At 35.9% G+C, this 25,154-nt stretch overlaps 1 protein-coding gene and 1 pseudogene across 13 annotated transcripts in view; both read right to left on the bottom strand.

Annotated features, from left to right (window-relative positions):
* Window positions 1-25,154, bottom strand: part of DLG1 (discs large MAGUK scaffold protein 1) — a 270,543-nt gene that overhangs the window by 163,049 nt on the left and 82,340 nt on the right. The window lies entirely within an intron of this gene.
* LOC108530523 (nucleolar and spindle-associated protein 1-like) lies at window positions 1,069-2,380 on the bottom strand (annotated as a pseudogene). Its single transcript, XR_001885871.1, has 3 exons — window positions 2,218-2,380; window positions 1,386-2,148; window positions 1,069-1,323 (listed from the first exon to the last, which is right to left on the bottom strand). The product of XR_001885871.1 is annotated as a nucleolar and spindle-associated protein 1-like (transcript).

The following is a 25,154-nucleotide window of genomic DNA, read 5'->3' as shown; positions in this document are numbered from 1 at the left end:
ATTGATCAAAAATCTACATCTTCTAAAAGGACAAAGTAAAAACATAGATAACTGAATGAGGAAAGGATGTTTCAAAGCTATAGATACTTACATACACATGATATGTATTTTCTACATAAAACTATATATGTACATAAATATACTTAAAATTTTATATAAATGCATTGTTTAAACATTTTTTTAAATTTTTTTTATTTTCAATAAGAAAAAATTTTATTAATGACAGTCTTGAGCAGTATCAAACTCAGAAGCTCCACTGAGGTGAAGGAAACATGGACACGATACTAAGCAAAGCCTCGCTTTTTCCATAAAATGAATAAGAAAGTACATTTGCGTGAGTTTGAGACCAGCTGGGCAATCATAGTGAGACCCTGTCTTAAAAGCCATTAAGCATTAATCCTCACATTTCCGATTAGGGACTACGTGCTTTCAAGGTAAGCAATGTTGAATGAGTTGTGGAGTTTTTATTTATGCAAATATAGGAGTGACAATGGCAATTACCATGAGGCTATGGAACCAAAGGTGCACAAGCCTAAACAATTTCACTAGGTAAAATATTGATGGTCATAACCAATCATATGCCCCGTATTTCATAAAGGTTACTATATTCTATAGAGGACCGAAAAGGTGGCCTTTCTATCCCAGCTTACCCTATCTTGTTATTGTTTAAATTCTCCTTGAAGCTTGTATAACTAGCTGCCACTATAGATAAATGCTATTAGACTAGCAGAAGACTGCGGTTCTAATTAATATTAGAACCAGCAGGGGGAACTTTAACATTAAAAATCTAGGACAGAATTTTAGGCATGTGTCTCATTAGAAACTGAATTGTATAGGGACTTAAGTAAAAACTATCCCAAAGAATGTGAGCTTTAAGGTGATAATGTCTTTTCAGAGATTGTAGCCCATGAAGAACCCACGGATACTACATACATGGACACTACATAGAATACGAACAGTTAGCAGAAAAAGATCTCGTGACTAAAGTGGGGAAGACATTAAAAAAAAAATTTACAAAAGGAAAAAAGTTCAGAATACCAGGAATATTTACAAGATGTTAAAAAATTATTAATCTTCAGCCAAAATGAGGCCCCTTCGCATTCCAAAAACCTTTGCTTTCTTCTCCTTTCATTCTTGCTCGCGTTCTTCGTTGCTCTTCCTTTGTCTGGAGAAGGGTTTGTTGTAAGTTTTCTTGTAGAAGTAATTCGGTTGATATGTTGATTTAGATAATTATTTTCTTTAGCTTGCCCCATGGTTTTAGCTTTTCCTTTGTGTCGGTTCATAGTTGAGGGGACGAGACAAACTTGCTTTAGATCAACACTGGTTTCTTATTGGAGACGGAAGTCTGCGTTGCCTCAGGTTGGTTCAACTTGAATGGAGGTAATAACTTTTGGGTGCCCCCAGACACGGCCACATGTGCAGGACTTTCTGAGACTTTCTGGCTGGAGTCTTGGTTAGTGAACGCTTATGCTCATTATCTTTAGTAGCAGCTGAAAACCTGACACCTGTTTTAGCTGTAGAGATAGCAGAGCGCTTGAGTGACCCCTTCAGACCCAAGGTACTCCGACTTGCAGGGCCACAAGACCGGCCTTGCGAGTGTCGTTGGCCGATGGGAGTAGAAGCCACAGAGAGTCTTCCTCTTGGAGGTACTGGAGTCCTGACCCCTCCCTTATTGCTGGGATGCTTCAGATCATTCACGGAATTGTGTTCTTCAAAATGTTTCTTTTTTCTCTCAATATATTGATCGATGGACTCCATTTCCTTAAAATGAGCTTCATGAAGCTTCTTAAAGTTTGGAGTAGGAATAGTGATTGCAGTTCTTTTATTTTTTCCAGGTTTGGATGACTCATCTGTGTAGACAGATTTCTTTCTTTTTGAAGGTACCTTTGAATCTTTGTTACGTTTACCTGAGGAAATAGCATTCTCAGCTCCTTGGTGCTCATCTGGTGGAGAAGGAACATTTGCAGTAGCTCTGAGATCCTGGTTTTCCTGCTTTTCAAGATTCTGCGAGTCAGGGTCCACACGGACAGTCCTGCGCCTTCTCCTTGTTTTGGTGACATGGCCAGTTGGCTCTCTCTCAGCTTGTTCCTGGTTGCTCATCTGTATCTCAGTCTCATCACAAGAGGATGCAGAAGTTTGACTTTCATCCTGATTCTCATTTTCTTTTCTTGCCTCATGTTTAACGTGGCCTTTCAAGGCTTTTAACAACTTGTCTGCCCGCAGGTTGGCCCGGAGACCCAGACTCTTGGCTAAGTTCTGCAGGTCACTGTACTTGAGGGAGTCCAGCTCCTCTAGGGAGGGGATGATCATCGCGATTCAAAATCCCGGCGATACTCAGAAGATGGATCACCAAACGTCGTAAGCGAGGTTCAAATCCCTGGCGCCCTGTTTAAACATTTTAAAGCAACAGTGTATGTATGTATCATTATATATGTGTATGTGTATATCCACGTCTATGAATGTACGTATGTAATTTGGAGGGACGTGAAAGGAATTAAAATTTAAAAAAGCTTCATTCTGAAAAGGAAAGAAATAATTTTAAAATTATGTCTTTTAAGTAGCTTTTTATCTATAACTTCCCTCTTGATCCTTTTTTATTTCCTATAATTACGGAAAAACTCAAGGCATTTGATCTAAAGAGGTTCCAGTAAAATGACTGCAAAATCATGGGGTTCTTCAATGTAGTCCTTTTGCTTCCTTATTTCCTGCAAATTGGCAGCTGGACACAACGAATTGATTAGTCTCACGTTCAGTCCTTTTGGTGAGACTACAGGTGGTGGTGTGTTATTTTACCAGAAAGCATATGCTTGTCTCTCTTTTTGTAAAGTTAGCAGCTCTTGATATTCAATGCCTAAACTAATTCATTCACTGGGATTTGCAAAAATTGTGACAAACTAATTCGCTATTTATTTTTCACCAATGCAATGGAATACATGTATAAAGAGACACTTCACCTACGATGTGGTTATCCATTGGTATGGTTCACACAGGTGAAACAGGAAAAATACCCTTATTTACCAGTTTCCAAGACAGATTTGAAAAACTGGCTCCCTGCCATCTCCTAAGGTGATCAATTAGTTTCTATATAGCATTCAATGCAATCTCTGTCAAAATTCCATCAGGCACTTTTTCCCCACAGAAACTGACAAGCTGATCCTGATATCCACATGGAATTGCGAGGAATGCAGAATAGCCAAAATAATCTTGAAAATGAACAACAAAGTACAGGGCTCACACCTCCTGATTTTGAAACTTACTACAAAGCTACATTAATCAAGACTACGGTACTGGAATAAATATAGATATATAGATCAATGGAATTGAAGAGTCCAGAAACAGATCCTTACATTTATAGTCAATTGATTTTGGACATGTGTGCCAAGGGAGAAACAATCTTTTTTTTTTTTTAACAAATGATAGTGGGACAACTGGATGCAAAACCATGAAATTAGACCCTTTTCTTACACTATATACAAAAATTAACACAAAATTAACTAAAATTAAATATGAGCTACAGTTAGAAAACCATAAGTGTAAATCTTTGTGACCTCAGGATTAGGAAATGGTATCTTAGATATGACATCCAAAGCATCAGCAACCAAAGAAAAAACATAAATTGGACTCATCAAAAAAAAAAAAAAAACCAAACAAACAAAAAAACTTTTGTTCATCAAAAGCCACTATCAAGAAAGTGAAAAGACAACCCACAGCTGCCAGGTGTGGTGGCTCACGCCTGTAATCCCAGCCCTTCGGGGGCTGAGGTGGGCAGATCACGAGGTCAGGAGTTCGAGACTAGCCTGGCCAATATAGTCAAATCCCGTCTCTACTTCAAATACAAAAATTAGCCAGGTGTGGTGGCGGGCGCCTGTAGTCCCAACAACTCAGGAGGCTGAGGCAGGAGAATCGTTTGAAGCCGGGAGGCAGAGGTTGCAGTGAGTCAAGACCGGGCCACTATACTCCAGCCTGGGTGACACAGCGAGACTCAGTCTCACAAAAAAAAAAAAAAAAAAAAAAAAAAAAAAAACCCGAAGAATGAGGAGAAAAATACTACAAATAATATATTTGATAAGGGTCTAGTGTCCAGAAGACAACTTACAGCTCAACCACAAGACAAGTCAATTTAAAAATGGGCAAAAGATTTAAACATTTTCCCAAAGAAGATATACGAATAGCCAATAAGCACATGGAAGGATGTTTAACATCATTAGTCATTACATAAATGCAAATCAAATCCATAATGAGATACTACTTCACATCCCACATGAGGACCATAATAAAAAAAAGACCCACAGGTGTTGTCAAGAATGTGGAAAAATGGGAACTCTCGTACATTACTGATGGGAATGTAAAACGGCACATTCCCTCTGGAAAACAGTTTGACGGTTCCTCAAAAAGTTACATGAAGTATCTTAAGACCCAGCAATTTCACTCAAGAGGGAGAAATGCTATCAACTGCTAATGGATATGGAATTTCTTTCTGGGATGATGAAAACCTTCTGAAATTAGTTAGTGGTGGTAGGTGCACAACCCTGCACACATAACTGTATACTTTAAAAGAGTAAATTTTACAGTATATGAGTATCTTTGAATTATTATAAAAATTATCACGATAAATTGATGGATTACACATATCTGATGATAAAATCTATTCAAAAAATCTTCTCTGAACCTGAAATTGACATATCTCTAGCCAATGGGAATCTCTTAAAGTTTCTGAGTTCCCTTATACTTGTCCCTTTAAGAAAACCTTTTATAAAAACAGTTACCAAATCTAAAGTCTATTCTCTATTACAGGTTGAGCGTCCGTAATCCAAAAATCCAAAATCCGAAATGCTTCAATTTTCAAAACTTTTGAGCACCAACATATCACAAGTGAAAAATTCCACATCTGACCTCATGTGATGGGTTGCAGTCACAACACTGTTTCATGCACAAAAATAGTGTATATGAAGTCCTTCAGGCTACGTATATAATGTGTACATGAAACAAATTTCATGTTTAGATCTAGGTCCCATCCCCAACATATCTCATTATGTATATGCAAATATCCCCAAAGCTGAAAAATTCCACAATCCAAAACACTTCTGGTCCCAAGCACTTTGGATAAAGGATGCTTAACCTGTAATTATTCAAAAAAGAGAAACCTTGGGTTCCTTACAATTATTAATTGAGAAAGCACTTCCAAGTAGCTTTCAAGGCCATCATTACATTACACAGCAATATTCATCTCTATTTCTTGTTATCTAAAGGTTTATCTCAACCTATTTCCAATTTTTTGTAACACTGAAAACTTCATATAAAACCAGTTTGCCAATAAAGTAGAATGTAGAAAACTAATGCCTCCCTAAGGATGGTCCAAGTCTAACTTACCTAACACTCAGACTAAAAAGAATTACAAAGTGGTGATGAGGGTTAGGGATGAAGGAGGAAACATATTTTTAAATGATTATAGTAAGAACATTCTAAACACATTTTCCCATCCTTGTTTACAATTTTCAGGCCACTATTTTTGACATAAAACTTTACGCTGCCCTTAATCTTGGTTAACAATATCAGCAATATCATTTACTTACTCACTACTATGACGTACGTATAGGAATGTGACTAAATTACTACTTCACTGCTGTTAGATAATTTCCAGATATCTTTCTTTAGAAACAATTTTCTGATTATGGAAATGATGCAGATTCTTGATCTATTAGAAAACCCAAAATAACTAAAATTAAGGCCAAAAACTAAGTATTTAATAAAATATTTAGTACAAAGTTCTTAAATCAATACCAAACAGTTGAACAAATATAATTATTATTAGTGTGCACATATCTCCCTATCTACCCTTCAAATACTTATTATTTCAGTAGCAAATTTAAAAGAAATATTTGGTACTACATATTATTCCATGCATGCCAACACACTTCGTTTTAGGAAAAAGAGTAACACATTAACATAAAAGGTACAGTGAGGCTTAATGTGAATTCCTGAAACAGATGAGGATTAACATGTGTTGAGGAATGGAGGCCAGTATTACCCTGTTACCAAAACCACAAAGGAGACAGCAAAATAATAAAACTACAGGCCAATACCACTAATGAACATAGATGGAAAAATCTAAAGAAAATACTAGCAAATCGAATCCAACAGCACCATCAAAAATATAATGCCCCATGATCCGGTGGGATTTATCCTGGGGAGGCAAGGATAGTTCAACATACACAAATCAATAAATGTGATACATTACAGAAACAGAAATAAGGTCAAAAGCCTTATTTCAATAGACTCATCTCAACAGACTCAGAAAAAACATTCAATAAAATTCAGCCTCCTTTCATAATAAAAAGTCCACAACAAACTAGGTTCTGAAGAAACGTATATCAACATAAAAAAGACCATATATAACACACCCACAGTCAACATTATAGTTAGTGGCGAAAAGTTAAAAGCATTCCCTCTAAGAACTGGAACAATACCGCAACAGCCACTCTTACCACTCTTACTCAACGCAATACTGGAAGACTTGCCACAGCAATTAGGCAAGAGGAAAAAATAGAAGGCATCCAAATTAGAAAAGAGGAAGAAGTCAAATTATTCCTGTTTGCTGATGATATGATCTTATATCTGAAAAACTCTAAAGACTCCACAAAAAAAAACTCTGAGTTGGTAAATGAATTCAGGAAAAGTTTCAGGATACAAAAATCAATGTACAGAAATCAGTAGTGTTCCTATCCACCAATAATGATCTGGCCAAAGACCCAATCAAGAAGGCAATCCCATTTACGATAACTACAAAATAAAATAAAATAATAAAATACCTAGGAATACATTCAACCAAGGAGGCAAAAGATCTCTACAAGGAAAACTACAAAGCAATGATGAAATACAAGGCAGATGACACAAACAAATGGAAAAACACCCCATGCTCATGGATCAGAAGAATGAATAAAGTTAAAATGACCACACTGCCCAAAGTAATCTAGAGGTTCAATGTAATCCCCAGTAAAATACCAGTATCATTTTTCACAGAAGTAGAAAAAAAAAATCCTAAAGTTCATATGGAACCAAAAAAGAGCCCAAACAGCCAAAACACTTCGGTGAAATTACTCAGACACAGAAAGACAAATACTGCATGCTCTCACTTGTAAGCAGGAGCTCAAGAATGCATACACATGGACGCAGAATGTGGAATGACGGACAATGCGGACTTGCAGGGGTGGAGGGGTGGGAGGGGTGGATGACAGGAGGCAGTCTGGTGGGTACCATGTGCACGTGCACTGCTTTAGTGATGGATGTTCTGGGGGCCCTGATTTCACCACAATGCAGTTTATTAATGTAGCAAAACTGCACTTGTACCCCATGATTATATATAAATAAACCAAATGCATGAAAACCATAATAAATGTAAGATAAGCGGAATTACAAAATGAGTGATAATGATAATTGTAAATGTATTATATCTGCACTTCACATCTACCAAGGAAACACTGATTGCTGCCTTCCTGAAGAAGACAAAAACCTTCCAAATTTCTCAACCAGATTATAGAACCTGAAAACACAAGAGACTCTCACTTTGAATATGAATTCAAATGTTTTGGAAGGAAAAAAAGCAAACTGAATCCAACACTATGATGTGAAATGTATCCCAACAATAAGGATGGCTCAATTTTAAGACAGTCATGTATTCATGTATTTTAACATATGAAAAGATCAATGAACAAAATTCGCATGATCATCTCAATAAATGCTCTAAGAACCACCACCTAAGAATCTCAAAATTTTAAACCCAATCCTGATTTTAGGAGAAGAAAAACTCTTAGTAATACAGAAATACAAATAAACTTTTAAAGCATCTACCAGCAATCATATTTGATGGTGAAACAGAAGCATTCTTAAAGTGGCAATCAAGGCAGTATCATCTTACTCAATACTTCTCAAAAACAAGAAGCGTTAACTGCCTAAAACTGCAAACTAGAAAATTGTAAAAGAATTGTAAGGAGATGTGAGCATTATTTCTGAAGAAATGTTCACAACTTTAGCCAGTTTCTCAAAGGGATTTGGGGAAATTACTTGAAATAAGTCTGGGGGGTAGGGAGGAATGCTGTCCCTGTCAGAGAATGATCCATCCAGTCTAACCACTGCTAGATTTGTCGTAAAAGTGACAGTGACGCGGAAGGAAAAATGTGTATTTTGTGTATAGAAATGTTAATTTTAGGCCTGGGATGGTGGCTCACGCCTGTAATCCCAACACTTTGGAAGGCTGACACAAGAGGATCACTTGAGCCCAGGAGTTCAGGACCACTTTTGAGACTCTGCCTCTACAAAAAATTTTAAAAATTAGCTGGACGTAGTGACGTGTGCTTGTAGTTTCAGCTACTGGGGAGGCCGAGGTAGGAGAATTGCTTGAGCCCGGGAGGTTGAGGCTGCAGTGAGCCATGATCATACCACTGCCCTCCAGCCTAGGCAACAGAGTAAGACCCTGTCTCAAAATAAAATAAGATAAAATTTGTAACATCTCCATCTTGTAAAATACTTAGAAAACTTTGTCATAGTCTGTGTCATGAACTTTCAAAAACAGTTCCCAAATCGAAAGATTACAGTATCTCCCTTCGAAGACTAGGTTTTCTCAAAGTCAGAACCAGGATACTTTAAATTCTAAAATTTATCTAACTAGCAAATACCATATTCCACGAATCCAGTACACATCATCAATTATAAGATGCCCCAGTAATTATATTTAGCCCCCCAAAAATAAAAAAGGAAAAAAAAACACTGCCAAATAAATTGTGAAGTACATCAATTGCAAATAACTCCAAATTTGAGACAGGCTAAAAGTAGAGAAAAATATATTTTAGGATCAACAAAATACATCAAAGACACTGACTTTACTTTCACTTTTGCAATCTTTAACAATTAAAAAATTTATCCTTTCAAGAGCAAAACTATACTCTTGGTTTCAAGGTTAAAATAAATGGCCTCTGTCAGGGAAAAAGAGCAATCATTAAATTGTATTGCTCAGGCAGGCAAGAGCCACAGCAAGCAGTAAAAGTGCACAAACTGACAACACTATAATTAAAATAGGGCTGGTGGGTGCCCAAACCATACAGATACTTTTAGGGTAAGGAAGACAATGAAATCTATCATCTGCAAAGAGTCATACTGGGTTAGGAATGAATCTCTGTGGCAGAAAGCCCCGGTGTAGGTGCTTGTCTTTAACTTACTTAAAGAGAGTACAAAGAACACCTTGCTCACAGGTAGCTCAAGAGCCAAGAGCTTTTCTATTCTCCAGCTAAAGATTATAATCTTATTCCCACGGCTCAGTCTGCTCCCATGTATAGGAAAAATCATGTGAATCAATGTGATTTCCATATTACACTGACTTCATTTTTCTACTTATACATTTCAAATGAGCTAACTACCATACAGAAATGCATAGGAAACACTATTGTTTTTGTTCTTGACCCAATGGTTTAATATGAAGCTGCAGGAATAGAAACAGAAGAATCCTATACTAATTGATGTTAGATGGTTTGTTTTCTGGGAGCTGGAATGAATATTTTAGGTACAATTAAACTATTGCCTGTGGTTAAACAATTTCTCCCAACTACAGTCGGCTCTCCGTATCTGTGAGTTCCATATCTACAGATTCAAACAACTGCAGATGGAAAACATTTGGGGGAAAAAAAAATACAACAAAAATAATACAAATAAAGAACACAGTGTAACAACTATTTATGTAGCATTTACGTAGAATTAGGTATTATAAGTAATTTAGAGATGATTTAAAATACAGGAGGATGTGCACAGGTTATATGCAAATACTACGTCTTTTATGTATCAAGGACTTGGGCATCAGCAGCCACTGATTTTGGTATCCATGGGCAGCAGGCGGTATTATCCTGGACCCAATCCCCTGTGGATACAGGGAGATGACTATTCCTTCACTTGCCTGGAATAAAAAAGTATTAAAAACCCCTGAAACCACTGACAGCAATTCCCAAAAGGTTAAGGGCCAAGAAGAACAGAATTACTAATTCAAGCTTTTTAAGGAAGGAAATGCCATATACCAAGATAAGATTTCCACATACCAAACCATCTTGAACATGCCAAAATATACAAAATAAAAATGTGTCCAACCTTCATATGATAAAGCTATACATGTGAAAAATGGTATACCTTACTAATATTGGGACTTACTCCTTCCCCAGAAATCAAGCCTGGATTAGGGAAAGGGTAGGGGAGGAGGGGAAGCAAAATACAATACAAACAAAATTGTGTTGTTACAATTTTATAGGAATATATAAATTTCCAAAACTGGCCATGACAGAATGAAATAAAGCCTTGAAACAATAATCATGAGAAAGGACAACATTCTAAAAAATAATTCCTCAGAAAGGACAAAAAGCTAGAAACCAGTCTCACTTATGAATGTAAATACAAAGTTCCAAAACAAAACATTAGCAAAAGAGCTCAGAACATCAAAATATTACAAACCAAGTAGAATATATTCCAAACATGTCAGAATAGGTAAATATCAAAAAAGCATTTCATGTAACCGACCTCATTAACAAGTCAAAAGGAAAAAAAAGTAATGAATACCAAATAATCAACAAACAAAAACATCCATTATGATTAAAAACAACCACTACCACCTCTTGGAGTAAAATAGTACAACTGGACAGTTTCCTACTATAAATCAAACTGAAACCGACACTACAATTAACGGTGAAATATACGCACTAAAACTGAGAACAAAACTTTTCTATGGCTGCTATAGTAAGTTACCAAACACAGTGGCTTAAAACAACCAAAATTTGTATAGTTCTGTTGTTGAGAAGTCCAAAATGTGTTTCACTGGGTGTCAGAGGCTCTAAAGGAGAATCTCTTTTCCTGACTTTTCCAGTTTCTGGGGACTGTCTATATAGATTGCTTGGCAGGGGGCCCGCTTCCTCCATCTTCAAAGCCAACAATGTCAGGCCAGGTCCTTCTTATGCTGTCAACTCCTGGATTCTGTTTTCCAATTCCTTCTTCCAAGGAAACTTTGGGTCCACCCAAATAATTTAGGATAATCTCCCTATCTTAAAATCAGTGTATTAAAAATCTTATTTCCATTTGTGGCCTTAATTTCCTTTTGCCGTGTATTCACACGCTCAAGGGGCTATCTATAGGGCACAGACATCTTTGCGGGGCAGACGGGCAGGCAGGGAGAGCATCATTCTGACTATTAGTATGCTACTGAAAAGTAAACAGAGAAATCTATGATGTAAAGGGTCAAATGATTTCTATGGATTCTTTTAAGATGGCATTTTAAAAAATCAGTATATACTCTTGATTTTAAAAATAACTCTTAATTATATAAGATATTTTCTTTTTCTTTTGAGACAGGATCTCACTCTGTCACCCAGGCTGGAGTGCAGTGGCGTAATCTCGGCTCCCTGCAACCTCCCCTTCCCAGGCTCAAGCAATCCTCCAGCCTCAGCCTCCCAAGTAGCTGGGACCACAGGCACGAGCCACCACGCCCAGCTAATTTTTGTATTTTTTTTTGGAGACAGGATTTCACCACATTGCCCGGGCTGGTCTCGAACTCTTTGAGCTCAAAGCGATCCACCTGCCTCAGCCTCCCAAAGTGGTGGGATTACAAGCATGAACCTTGATTTATAGTATCCTTCTATTCACCCAAAAAGTCAACGATTAATCTGACTAATGGGGAAACACATCATTCGCATTAAAGTCGGAAATAAGCATATCATTATAACTACTGCTAACACTTTTCAGGAGATATAAGAAAAAAAACTATGAGATAAAAAAAAATTCGAAGGAAAAGAATAAAATTACCACTGACCTGATGGTAAATCTAGAAAATCCAAGGGAAATGTAATAAATAAATAAGTAAAAATAAAGAACAATATACCAACAATAAATAAAAGATTTCAGTTAGGTATCCAGGCAGAAAATGAATATATAGATATCAATTGCCTTCATTTAACTAAGTATACTGGAAATTTTGTTGGACTACTTTCAAATATGACCTGCTACCTATTTTTGTAAAGAAAGTTTTCGTGGAACACAGCCACGCTCACTCACACTTCATGTATGACTTGTGGCTGCTTTCTAGCTGCCTCTGTAATACGGTGGTGGAGCTGGGAAGCAGACGGCCCACAGAGCCTAAAGTATTTACTATCTGGTCCTTTACAGCAAAGATAGCTGGTCTCTGATTTAAACTAATAACAATCAATCAGATGATACAAGGAAATAGAAGGCCATATCTGAAATAGAAACAAAAAAAGATAAAATGCCCAGGAATAAAACTGAAGTATCCAAATGTCCACCTTTACCAAATGGAAAGAAGACAGGCCATGTTCTTGGCAGAAAGAATCAAGTCAAAGATATCATCTCCTTCCTAAGTTTATCTATACTTTTATCTTTAACATAATCCCAACAAAAAGGCCAACAGAAAATTTATTCATTTACTCAAATATTTATGCAGAAATTAGAAAAGGTAACTAAAGTTACTGTAAAAAAACAAGAAGAAAAAGAGAAAGTCTACAGATAAGCAATAAGTGTGCACAATCTTCAACAAATTTTAAAATCTATTATAAAACCTTGATTAATACAAGGTATTGCTGGTACAAGAACAGAAAGATTAGTGAAACAAAGATGAAAATCGGTATATTAATAGAACTTTGGTACTATTTTTAATAAAGTTTATATCTTCAACCAATATCATTGGTTAAAAGATTATTCAATAAATAGCAAGGGGGAAAATGGGTAGCTACAACAAAAAATATCCTAAAGATTTTTTTAAATGAGACTATAACACAAGATTCTTCTAGACAAATTCTTTTATAACAAAGACCTATATAGCTGTAACATAATACTGAGAAGCCATTAAAAAAAGACTGATAAATTTGGCTAGAAGTCAAAACGTTAAAAACTAGGAAAAAAAACATTTGCAACTTAAATCCAAAGGACTAATTTCACAAACACATTTAAAGACTACTAGTCCCTAAGAAAAAGATGTAAAACCCTCCAGCGCTCTCTGTAATGCATGGAACAAGAATAAGCAAACAATTTAGAGAAAAAAATCAAGTAATTCTTACATATACAAAAATACGTTTATCTACTACTCCCAAGAGGATAAATGTAAATTAAAGCTACACTGATGTACTACTTCTCACATTATCAGATTGTCAAATATCCAAGTCTGATAACATACTATATACTGATGAGGACATGGGAAAAACAGGAACTTTTATATGAATCTGTGGAGTGTACAATGGTACTACCTCTATAAAAGGACAATTTCACAACTTCTATCAAAATTATGAATACATATAACCTCTGACCTGATAATTCTACTTTTAGAAATTTATCCTATAGAAATATTGCCATGTTTACAATCGATGTGTGTAGGCAGTTATTTATTGTAGTATTGTTTGTAAAACTAATTAAAAACATCCATCACTATATCTAGTAACAATGAACTTGTCAAATAAATCATTCTTATTCAAATAAGAGAATATCCTAAGCCATAAAATGATGAGAAAGGTCTTCAGGTATGGAAACAGAAAAAGCTCCAGAATATAATGTTAAGTGGTAAAAACAAGTCCAGAATCAGATTTCTCATATTTAAAAGACAAACATATGACTTGGGCCACCACTAAATGATGTTGAGAATCTGGGCATGAATCTTACTTCATGCAAAGGGAGTGATATACTTTGTAAATAAAGGAAGAGTGAAAGCATACGAATGCAAAAAAAAGGTATATAAACTGTAAGCATAAGAAAGCTGAAGTGCCTATATTAACATATGGTAAAACAGACTTCAAGATAGAGTTATCTAAAGAAAAGAGATTTTAAAAGCTAAAATTTATTTCACCAGGAAGTTATAAGAACCATAAATGTGTGTACTTAATAACAGGGCCTTAAAATACACAAGCAAAACCAACGGAAAATAAAGGGAGAAATAGACAATTCTACAATTTTAGTAAGAGATTTAAACTCCTTGATTAGCAACTGATAGGACTATACAAATATAAGACAGACAAATTGAACAAACTATCAACTGTCTTGACCTAATTAATATTTATGATAAACAACACTTAACAACTGAAGAAAATACATCACCTTCTGTGAATATGGTACATTTGCCAATACAGACCATATGCTAGGCCACAAAACAAGTCACAAATTTAAAAGGATTGAAATCGCAAACAATCCATTCTCTAACCACAATGGAATTAACTGAAAAACAACAAGATATCTAGCAAAATTCCTAATATTTGAATATTAAACACATACTTCTAAAAATCTCCTGATTCAAAGAACTCCAGAAGGGAATCAGAAACGATCCAGGACGGAGGAATAACGAAGCTCAACAGGACTCGGTAGTAAAGAATCTAATCTTGTTTTTAAATCCTTCCAAACCCTTGGAATGTACCAACTGAATTTCCCTGGTTGGAATACTCAGTGCTTATCGTCACACATTGTTGCCAGGAGGGTTTTAACATCATCCATGACTCCATAGAAGACAACTGGAAACTCCTCATTCGGAAATTTTCTGGACTCTGTCCCTTGTGTCTCTCCCACGGCTGATTTTAATCTGTATCCTTTCAAGTGATAAACCATAACTGTGAGTATAACAGCTTTCCGTGAGTTCTGTGAGTTCTTCTAGGAAATTACTGAACCTGAGGGTTCTGAACTACTAACAAACTTTACAAGTACTTAAAAGGAAATCTGTAGCTTTAACTGCTTATATTAAAAATGGAAGTTTAAAATCACTGACCTAAGGATCCGCCTTGAGAAGCTACAAAAAAAAAAAAAAAAAAAAAGACTAAGTAAACCTGAGGGGAAGAGAAGGAAGGAAATAATAAAAGGCAGAAATCAATGAAACAGAAAACAAAGAATTGAGTATATTAACAAAGCCAAATAATCATAAAAATAGATAAACCCTATTCTAGATAGATCAAGGAAATAGAGAATATAATTACCAATAAAATTACCAATAATAAAAAATGCGAGAGGTTATCGCTAAAAAAAAAACCCTATAGATCTTATAAAGATAATAAAAAATAATTATAAAAAACTTTAGGCAAACTAATCCAATAGGTTAGATGAAATCAAGAAACTCCCCAAAAAACACATCTTACCACACACCATATTCTGACACAATATAGAACAGTAAATCTAAATGGCCTCCCAAATTTCTATATATATGTCTTTATAAGAAACATAAAGATACTTATTTAATATATATTAAAGAAATTCAATCTGTTACCAAAATTCTTCCCACTGAGAAAACTCCAGGCCCAAATACACTAAATTCTACCAAGTGTTTAAGAAAGAAGCAATATCAGTTTTACACAGTTCTTTCAATAAACAGAGTGAACATCTCCCGAGATCAGCATAACCTTAACACCAAAACCTGACAAAGACATTACAAAAAAGAAAATGACACAAATATCCCTTATGAACATAAATGCAAGAATCCTGTTTAAAATATAGCAAATTGAATATGAAAAGGATGCTGTAAAGGATAATACATCATGACCAAATATGATTTCAAGAAGGCAAGGTTAATTTAACATCCAAAAAATAAATAAATGTAATTCTCTATATTTAACAGAACGAAGGAGAAAAATTATATGATTATTTCAACAGACATATAAAATATCTGATCCAATTGAATACCAATTCATAAAACTCTCAGCAAACTAAAAATCCAGAGGAACAATCTCAATCTGATAAAGGGCATTTATGAAAACCTTATAGCTAACAGATGTACAAAGAGGAGCTGGTACCATTTCTACTGAAACTATTCCAAAAAAACTGAAGAGGCTGAACTCCTCTCCAACTCACTATGAGGCCAGCATCACCCTATACCAAAACCTGGCAGAGAGACAACAAAAAAAGAAAACTTCAGGCCAATATCCTTGATAAACATTGATGCAAAAATCCTCAACAAAATACTTAAAAACTGAATCCTGCAGCACATTAAAAAGCTAATCCACCACAATCAAGTAGGCTTCATTCGGGGATGCAAGGCTGGTTCAACAAATGCCAATCAATAAATGTGATTCATCACATAAATAGAACTAAATAAATGCAAATCAAACCCACAATGAGATACCATCTCACATCTGTCAGAATGGTTATTAAAAAGTCAAAAAACAGATGCTGGTGAGGTTATGGAGAAAAGGGAACACTTATACACTGTTGTTGGGAGTATAAATGGGTTCAACCATTGTAGAAAGTGGTATGGTGATTCCTCAAAGAGCTAAAAGCAGAACTACCATTTGACCCAGCAATCCCATTACTGGTTATACACCTAGAGGAATATAAATCATTCTAGCACAAAGACACATGTGCACAAACTTTCACTGCAGCACTACTCACAACAGCAAAGACATGGACATCAATGACAGACTGGCTAAAAAAAAATGTGGTACATATACACCATGGGATACTGTGCAGCCATGAAAAAGAACAAGATCATGTCTTTTGCGGGAACATGGATGGCGCTAGAGGCTATTATCCTTAGCAAACTAACACAGGAACAGAAAACCAAATACTGAATGTTCTCACTTTTAAATGGGAACTAAATGATGAGAACCGATGAACACAAGAGAACGACAGACACTGGGGTCTACTAGATGGTGGAGAGTGGGAGGAGGGAGAGGAGCAGAAAAGATAACTACTGGATAGTGGGCTTAATACTTGGGTGATACAATAATCTGTTCACCTATGTAACAAAGCTTCACATGTACGCCTGAACCTAAAAGTTTTAAAAAACAAACAAAAACCCTACCGCTAACGTACGCAATGGTGATATGTTGAACTTTAAGACGGAGGAAAGATGCTTACTTGCCTCACTTGTTTTCAACATTATGCTGGAGGCCCTAACTGTGGCTGGAAGGCAGGCAAAAGAAAGCAAAAGTGTAACAGCCAGTAAAGATTAAGTACAACTGCCCCTATTTGCAAATGACATTGACTGTTCACACTGAAAACCCCAAGGAATTTACAAGACTACTAAAACAACAGTTGACTTTAGTAAGATTGCAGGATACAAGTTAATCAATCGAATTATGTTTTTTACACCAATAGTGAATAATTGGAAGCCAAAACTATGCAAAAGTTCCATTTGCACCAACTCCAAAAAAGATAAAATACTTAAGAATTAATTTAACAAAAGACGTACAAGATGTCTTCACTGCAAATTATAGAACATCGCTCAAAGAAATTAAGATCTAAACAGACATCGTATATTTGTGGTTTGGAAGACTCAATATTATTAGGAAGTTCATTTTCTTCAAATAATCTATAGATTCAATGCAATCCCAATAATAATTCCAGCACAATTTTGAAGAAGATAATAAAGTGATTCTAAAATGCTGAAATGCAAACAACCTAGAAGGGCTGAACCAAATTTTAAAAAGAACGAAGTTGGAGGACATGCAACCTACATTACCTGATGTCAGTTTGGTGTCGGTCAAATGGAGAACACGCATATCAACGAAACAGAATAAAGAGTTCAGAAATAAAATTCACACACATATGGTGTGAATGGCTGATTTTTGACAAAGTGCATAGCTAATTCAAGGAAGGATGAAAAAGTTTTTCAACACAGTGCTAGAGCAACTGGATATCTACGTAGAAAAAAATTAACATCAACCTTTATCTCACAACAGACACAAAATTTAATCTGAAATGCAACACAGACTTAAAAGTAAAACCTAAAACTATAAAACTTCTAGAAGAAAATACAAGAAAATCTGTCTGCAAATTAAGAGTAGGAAAAGATTTACTATATAAAACACAAAAGCACAATGATAAAAGTTTTGACAAAGTGGGCTTTATTAGAACTTCTGCTCTTTGAAAGTCACCACTAAGAGAAGTAAAACGCAAGCTACAGAATAAAATAACATATGTGCAATAAAAGTATCTGATAAAGGACTCATATCTGAATATAGAAAGATCTTTTACAATTCAACAATAATACAAACAATCCAGGTCTTTTAAATGGGGAACAAATTTAAACAAAGCTTAATGCATTAGCTTTCTAGAGCTGCTGCAGCAAAGTATGACAAACTGAGCGGCTTAAACAACAGAAGCTAATAATTGTCTCAGTCCTGGGGGCTCCAAGTCTGAGACCAAGGTGTAAGCAGAATTGGTTTCTTCTAACGGCTGTGAGGATCAATCTGTTCCATGCCTCTCTTGCTAACTTCTAGCAGCCGGCAGTCTTCGGCATTCCTTGGCTTACAGATGCATCACTCTGATCTCTGCCTTCATCTTCACATGGTATTCTTGCCGTGTCACGTCTCTTTGACCAAATTCCTCCTTTGTATAAGGCACACCAGGTTTACTGGAAATAGCCACCCCCAATAACCTCATTTTGACCAAATTCCTCCTTTGTATAAGCACATCAGTTATACTGGAATAGCCCACCCCAATAACCTCATTTTAATCTATCTCTGTAAAGACCTTATCTCCAAATAAGGTCATATTCTGAGATATTAGAGGTTAGGACTCCAACATATCTTTTTTGTGGGAGATACAATTCAATCCAAAACACTTCACAAAAGAAGATTTCATGTAAAGCATGAAACGATACTCAACATCACAAGTTATCAAAGAAATGCAAATAAAGCCACAATACCCACTAAACCACTGCATATCCACTAAAATGGCTAAATTTGGGGAGAAAGAGGAGACAAAGACAAGCACTGGTGAAAATGTGGAGTGACTGGGACTCTCATCCACTGCCCAAATGTGAAAATAACCATTCCTATACCTAGGATATGAAAACAACCTCAAGACAATTATCAAAGAGAAATAAAAATAGATGTCCAAACAAAAACTTGCACATGAAGATCCCTAACACCTTCATTCAAAATAGCCAAAAGCTGTTAACCATCTAAATGTTCATCAGCAGACAGGAATAAACAAAGTGGTTTATATTCAGACACTGGAATACACCTCTTCAATAAGAAGAAAATTGCTGACACAAACAACAACCTCAATGAATCTCAAAAGCATTATTCTGAGTTTTTTTTTTTTAAAGACACTACAGAGTCTTACTGTATGAATCCATTTACAGAAAATTTTTGAAAATATAAAATAATTCATGGTGAGAAAGGCAGATTAGCGGTACCTGGTGGAGAGTGGAGAGTTGAACAAATACAAAGGAGCGCAAACAATCTTTTTTGAAAATATTCTGTATCTCACCTGTGGAAGTGGTTTCACAGGGGTTTGCAGCTGTCAAAACTAATCAAACTGTATGCTTTACACACACAGCTTAATGAATGTAAATTATACTTCAGTAAAAATGATTAAATAAAATAGTACATATCTGTAAATCTGTTAGAAAAGATCCCATTTCCAAGAGCAACAACAACAAAAACGAGACCCTGAATTAAATGTAAAGGGCCAATCTCTATGAAGAAAACTTCAAAATGCTACTGAAGTGAATAAAGCGACACTACTTAGTTATTCTTGGATAAAGTCTCGTTATTTTAAGTTTGAATTTTCCAAGAAAATAATCTATACTAATGTTTTTGCAATCAAAATATCAATACAGGTTTATTTGGGTGAGTCAGAGTATGTGGCAGGGTACTAGTAATTATAATCTGAAAAAACTAGCATATGAGAAGCTAAGAAAATTCTGAATTAAGTCACGAGAGGCAACTGGCTCTATCCAGTTCTCTCACAGAGAAGCACCAGAAGTTCTCAATAATTAAAAGTTTGATAGCAGCACAAACGAAAAGAAACAGAGCGTTGAACAGAACACAGAGCCTACGATACAACCAAATAAATATGCAAATGTAATCGCTGTGATAAGAATAATACTTTAAATCAGTAGGGGAATGATGGATTATTGAATAAATAGCATTTGGTAAATGGCCATTTGGGAAAAAATATTAGGATTCTTATGGCGTAACTTAAAAAAAATTACCTATTAGATCACAGACCTAAATATAAAGAACTGACCCTAACACTTAAACAAAACATGAGTAAACTTGTTCCTACCGCTGGAATGGTGAAGTCTAAGTAAGAAATGATATTCAGGGCCGGGCGCGGTGGCTCACACCTGTAATCCCAGCACTTTTAGAGGCCGAGGCGGACGGATCACGAGGTCAGGAGATCGAGGCCATCCTGGCTAACACGGTGAAACCCCGTCTCTACTAAAAAATACAAAAAACTAGCCGGGTGAGGTGGCGGCGCCTGTAGTCCCAGCTACTCGGGAGGCTGAGGCGGGAGAATGGCGGGAACCCGGGAGGCGGAGTTTGCAGTGAGCTGAGATCCGGCCACTGCACTCCAGCCTGGGCGACAGAGCGAGACTCCGTCTCAAAAAAAAAAGAAAGAAATGATATACAGAAACAAAAAAGACTAATTTAAAGTTTGAACACATAAAATTTAACTTTCGTAACACCAATTTAAAAAGAAAATGCCAATCAGTTTGGGGGAGGGTAGGAGGAGGGAGAGCTCAAGCACGTTACAAAAGGGCCAGTTTTGAAATTTACAATAAAGTCTTATCAATCCATTTTTAAAAAATGAAAAAAGAAAAATGAGCCAGACACACAGACTGGCAGTTCATTGTATACAGAATTATGAATACTCAATAAACAACGAAAAGATGTTCATCCTCCCACTCATGAAGAAATGCACATTGAAACAATGATCCATCACTTTTATCTGGGCAGATCCACAAAACCACAAATGCCCAATACCTAGTTTTGATGAAGGTGTGGGAAAACAGAAACTCTAACACAGGTAAAAACATAAATGAAAATAACTTTTTGCCAGCAATTTAACACTATCAAAATATTAAATACATATAACCTTTCACTAAGGAATTTTATTTTTTGATAGCAGCAAAACTTATTTACAAATATTACTATTTGTATACAAAATATAAAATTATGTACCTATAAACCAACAATTAAAACCGGTATTATTCTAAAGCTTTAGTAATTAAGATAATGTGTATTGGCACAGGGTTAGACAGACTGATGAGTGGAACATAAGTAAGAGTTCAGAAACGGACTCAAATGTGGGGATTAAGGACATTATGTATCATGGGGAAAATGGAAAGAATTTGTCAATAAACGGGACTGGGACAACTGGGTATCCATTAGAAAACAATGAAATGTGACTCCTATATCATACCAAAACAAAAATTTCAGGCAGATTTGAGATCTCAGTGTGAAAAGATCTAAAGATAAAACTTTTAGAAGACAATACTACACAGGAGATTAGGATTTCTGGCTATGTAAGGACAGTCAAAACAAGACAAGAAATGTGTAAACCTAAACAGAAAACACTGGTAATTTGACATTAAAATTACCAACTGATTCTATTCATCAGAAGATAACATAATGGTCAGTTAAGAGAGTTACGAAAGAAAAAAGAAAAGAAAAATAAAAAATGAACATATCCTAATGTGCTGAACCAAAAAGCCACAAGCCATAAAATCTCTAAGAACTGGCGGGGCGCGGTGGCTCACGCCTGTAATCCCAGCACTTTGGGAGGCCGAGGCAGGCGGATCACGAGGTCAGGAGATCGAGACCACGGTGAAACCCCCTCTCTATTAAAAAACACAAAAAATTAGCCGAGCGTGGTGGCGGCGCCTGTAGTCCCAGCTACTGGGGAGGCTGAGGCAGGAGAATGGCGTGAACCCGGGAAGCGGAGCTTGCGGTGTGCCGAGATGGCGCCACTGCACTCCAGCCTGGGCGACAGAGAGAGACCCTGTCTCAAAAACAAAAAACAAAAAACAAAACCCTCTAACAACTATATTCAGCATTACCCAGTGGTTCACAAATATATAAAATCAACAATTTATTGTTTAGGAATTTTTTTTTAAAGGCAAGGAATACCAAATACAGAATTCAGAACTATTACTGAGTTGGGAAGGAATTGGCAAAGCATCTGAGGAGAGCAAACGGGACTTCTGAGGGAATAGGTATTATTCTTTTATTATTTTTAATGTTACATAGCAATTCTTTATACCTACATATATTTTATACCTATTAGTTTGTATCTACTCAATATTTAATAAAAGCAAATTTTAAATACCATGCAAATGACCAAGAAACCATAATTTGTCAAACTTTTGTATACCACTAGGGTTCACTGAACCCAATTCTAGTTTGTATGGGGTGAGGGGGGTGGCAATTAAAAGCAATTCTAAATATTTTAACGATTGCTTTTCCAGTATTGTTACTCTTTCTTAAGATCTTTCATATAACAAAGAGAAAATTTACTTTTTTACATATGAATAAAGTTCATTCTATCTGGAAATAAATCATCACTATTCCATCATCCTTCAGATACCAACTTGGTAAGTTTCTCCTTTTTTTTCTTAAGCTTTCGCTGAACACAGTTCAGAATTCAAAATTTTAGATTTTGCCTGTGTTGAAAGATTCCCAAGATTACTCCCAGATTCAATGATTCGCTCGTAGGACTTATGAGAGAGAGTCATATTCACAGATATGATTTATTACGATGAAAAGCTACAAAGCAAAAATCGGCAAAGAAAAAAGGCACACGGGGCAAAGCCTGGGGAAACTGGGAGCCAATTACCAGAATCTTCTCCCAGTGGAGTCACGTAAGATTTCCTGAATTCATCCAGCAACAAGCTGTGACAATACATGTGAAATGCCGTCTACCAAGAAAGCTTGTTAGAGACTCAGGACCCAGGGTTAGTGGGCTGGTCACATAGGCACCCAGCACATGACAAAATTCCAGACGCCCAAAAGGAGGTATTCAGCATAAATAATATTTTGTACAGTTTAGGCACAGTAAGCAACTTGATCAGCTAGTAGTAGGAATCCTCCCAAAATCGTAGTTTAGGTTAACCTTTTTCCTGCACACCACCATTAATGGCAAAGAGAAGAAAACTGACAAGGAGAGACATTTTACAACTATTAGCTGATGAAAATATGAATGAAAATAAAGACAGCAACACTGTAGATCAATGGCAACGGTGAATTTGTAGAAGTAAAATCGGAGACAAGTCTTCACATGACAAAATTCTAAATGAAATTTCTCAAATTCAAGAATGGCTGAGTGAACAACTCAGGTTTAAAGGAAATGTAGGATTTTCATCCACTTAGTCATTAAACAGGACTTAATCATGCAATTTTTTTATGACAAGAACTTGGACCATCCCAGTATCCTAAGAATATATGAGAGCATTCTCTCATTTTTTATAGTGATACACCATAATTTGTCTGTAAGTTGACAACTGTTGAAGGTAGATAGGTACACAAAGGTGGATGAAAGGAAACATGATACGAAAATAAAAAATTCACTGGACTGATTATTCTAACTGCTGCTGATTAATCAGAAAATGAAATGCTTTCCAATTATGGATCAAGAACAATGAATGTCCTCCCTACTTCAAGATTATGAACCATCAAAGTTTGTAAAGTATGTTTTGATTTCAAGTGAAAAAACAAAACCTATTACAATTTGGAATCAGTATGTAGAAAATGGATATCCATTTCACATTCATGTGGGTCAGCTGATGAGTGGTTACTTACATTCAAAGGACAGTGCACATTTTGGGCACAAACAGCTTCACAAACAAATGTGTTATAAACTTTCAATGGAATATTCAACAACTAAAAGGAATGAAATACTGATACAGGCAAACACACAGATGAATCTCAAAATAATTTGAAAGGAGCCAGACTTAAACATAGAACATATTTTATGGCTCCATTTATATAAAACTCTAGAAATGCAAACTATACTGACAAAAATCAACCCAGTGGTTGTCTGGGAGAGAAGAGAACAGGGAAGGACAGGAGGGAGGGATTGAAAAGCAGCTTGGGAACATTTTTTCAGGTAATGGACACATTTACTATCTTGATTATAGTGATGGTTTCACAGGTGTACACAGATGTCAACACTTAAAGAAGCTATACTTTTTAAATATGTGCAGTTTATTGTATGTGAATTATATCCCAGTAATGCTGATTTAAAAAATTAGGTTTGCTATGTTTAGATTCTAATTAAAATTTCTAACAAAGGTTTTTCATTACTCCTTTATTCCTGTTATTTACAAACAACTTCAAATATTTAAAATAAAAGAATAGCAATGAAAGATAAAAAGTGACAAGGAATGATGAACAATCTTCTAGATACTGTGGATTAAGTTACTGTCAGCTAAGAGAAATGTTTGAGGCAGTCTGTATAGCAAATATCCAACACTTACAAAAACTATGAAAAGAGCATGATGAAATTTATAATCATCATAATTTACATTTCAAATTTGTGAAATATGTCAAATATGGATTGCTCTTTTCTCTAAAAGCAACTGAGGAAGCCTAAAAAAAAGCTTCTGCCAGGAGTTCCCAGTGGTTTGTGTATCACATCTCTTAATGGCTATGAACTTCAAGGGAAGATTTCTTTTTTATGTACTTTATCTCCAGCAAGTGTCAAAGATAGCTTAAAAGAGATTCATTTTCTTAAAAAACACAGCTGTACTGTCAGAACAAACCCACTCTTGGACCGTAAGTCCAGAAAAACACAGTCAACTGCTTCACTCCTTAAAACGTACTGTCAAACAAAAGTTATTATTTTCTACTTCTGCAAGACTAGTAAGCAATCAGGAACTACAACTTCTGCTGTCTAAGATGTTTTCATGGAGACAGTTCCCAATTGACGGATAGGCTATATTCCAAAAATTAGTACTTTCTGATTGTTTGGAACAATTTAAAATAAGAATGTAAATTATGACTAAGTTCCTAAAGACAACCCATAAAAAGCCCAATTAATACAACATACCTTAGACCTATATTAATTCAAACAAAGGTAGTCATCAAACACACACAAATGTGTTTTGAAACTAAAACTCGGCCGGGCACAGTGGCTCCTACCTGTAATCCCAGCACTTTGGGAGGCTGAGGCAGGCGGATCACCTAAGGCCAGGAGTTCGAGTCCAGCCTGACCAACATGGAGAAACCCGTCTCTACTAAAAATACAAAATTAGCCAGGTGTGGTGGCGCATGCCTGTAATCACAGCTACTCAGGAAGACTGAGGCAGGAGAATCGCTTGAACCCAGGAAGCAGACGTTGTGGTGAGCCGAGATCATGCCACGGCACTCCAGCCTGGGCAACAAGAGTGAAACTCGGACTCAAAAAAAAAAAAAAAAGGCGGG

This window comes from Rhinopithecus bieti, unplaced genomic scaffold (genome assembly GCF_001698545.2).
Source record: "Rhinopithecus bieti isolate Rb0 unplaced genomic scaffold, ASM169854v2 scaffold_5626, whole genome shotgun sequence".
In the NCBI taxonomy this organism is placed as follows: domain Eukaryota; kingdom Metazoa; phylum Chordata; class Mammalia; order Primates; family Cercopithecidae; genus Rhinopithecus; species Rhinopithecus bieti.
Note: the sequence above shows the minus strand (reverse complement) of the source record. Positions and strands in the feature narration are given on the sequence as shown.